Below are 1975 nucleotides of genomic sequence, written 5' to 3'. Positions count from 1 at the left end.
CAGTCAAGAGATTAAATAACACACTGCACTGGGTAAATCTGCTCCCCGACACCTCTTTAAAGTGTTGAAAGCAAGGATGTTACTTTCAAAACTAAGGTGTACCTGACCCAAGCCGTGATATTTTCCAATGCCTCATATGCATGTGAAAGTTGGACATTGAATAATAAAGACCAAAGAAGAATCGATGTATTTGAATTATGGGGTTGGAGAAGAAAGCTGAAAGTACCATGCACTGCCAAAAAGACAAGCCCTTCAGTCTTGGAAGAAGCACAGCCAGAGTGCTCCTTAGAGGCAAGGATGACTAGACATGGTCTCAGGTACTTTGGACAGGTTATCAGGAGAGACCGGTTCCTGGGGAAGGATATCCCTGCTTGGTAAAGTAGCAGGGCAGTGAAAAAGAGGACGATCCATGACAAAATGGGTTGATACCAGGGCTGCAAGGATGGGCTCACACCTAACAATAATTGTGAGGATGGTATGGGCCCGGGCAGTGTTTCCTTCTGTTGTATGGTCACTATGAGTCAGAACCGACTAAAGAGCACCTACAACAACACAATCCCACACCTCTTCATCAAGACTGGGACTCAAGGACTGTCCCATGTTGCCAATATCCAACCAGGCAGAGCCAATCCAAAGCTAAGACACTGACAAGTGAAACCGCAAATGTTGCAAAAACAGTGGGTTTTCATGAAGTTGGTGGATGTGGTAGTTACATAATACCTTGTCAATTTGAGACTATTAAGAGGGAAGGGGTGGAGTTTAGCCTGTCAACCGGGTCGCAGCTTGATGACCTCATTTGGAGGCACTAAGGAGATCAATAGCTTGCTGGAGGTGGGACACACACTCCCTCCCTTCCTTCATGTTGACAAGCCACATGGAGACATTGATGGAGCCAGAGCCCTAGAGCTGGAGAGGCCACGTGGAGACGCACACCAGTGCTGAGATTCTTCCACCATCACGGTGATCTTCCTGCATTTGGTGTCACTGCATGCGTTTCGTGAATCTGAAGAGGAACTACGGGCTAATATTGGACTTATGGACTTGATCTGACTGGGCTGGGATGAGTAAATATTCAATTGCTCTTGTACATAACACTCTTTCTTATACCCATATGAGTGTCTATGAATTTGTTTTTCTCGTCTACCCAGCCCAACACAGTGGAGATGATACCAAAAGGCGCTGCCGTGACCACAAATGACAAGAACATCATTGAGGGAAAGCCCTTGTGCTCAGTGGGATCATTTGACTACCAAAGAGCTCTGAGCAGCCGTTGGCTTTGAGGAAGTGCTAGAAAGTAAGGATGCTGAACCACTCAACTTCATCATTTAAAAGTCTTCAAAAGTCTTCATCACTTAATTTCTTTGTTCACTTTACTGCCTACCAGAGTGCAACAATAATCATTATCAGGTTACTTGTGAATGAAATTATCTTTGCAAGGCTGAGCGGTTAGGTTCTACCAAAAATCCACTGCCTCCTAGTGCATTCTGACCCATAGCGGCCCTGCAAGACTCAGTGGAACTGCCCCTGTGGGTTTCTAACAGGGTCTAACTTTATGGGAACAGAAAGGCTCATGGTTCTCCCGAGGAAGGGCTGGTGGATTCGAACTGCTGACTTCGAAGTTTAGCAGCACAACCCACTGCCGCTGCCTTTTACCGCACGGAAGTGCAAAACTGAAGCCCGCTGCGGGGCGAGGCCACCCGGTGGCAGCGGTGGTCCTAGGGAGAGTCCAGGTAACAAAGGGAGCGCCTGAAGCACCTTGCACGTGCCGAGGCCGGGAAGGGCAGGCGGCAGCCGCTTTGGCTTGCGCGCGCGCGCCCAGTGCGTCCTTGGTGCTCGGGAAACCGGGGCCCGGAAAGCCGAGCCCCAAGCCTCGTCGGGGGTCCCCAGACCCTGCCTCCTGGTCCCTCCGTGCGGGGTGGGGCTTCCACCCCCGGGGTCCGGCCCCACCTCCAGCGGAGCCCCCGGACCTCGGCCC

This window comes from Echinops telfairi, unplaced genomic scaffold (assembly GCF_000313985.2).
Source record: "Echinops telfairi isolate 266 unplaced genomic scaffold, ASM31398v2 ScPeMD7_2291;HRSCAF=2852, whole genome shotgun sequence".
Classification (NCBI taxonomy): domain Eukaryota; kingdom Metazoa; phylum Chordata; class Mammalia; order Afrosoricida; family Tenrecidae; genus Echinops; species Echinops telfairi.
This window is presented reverse-complemented; position numbering follows the sequence as displayed.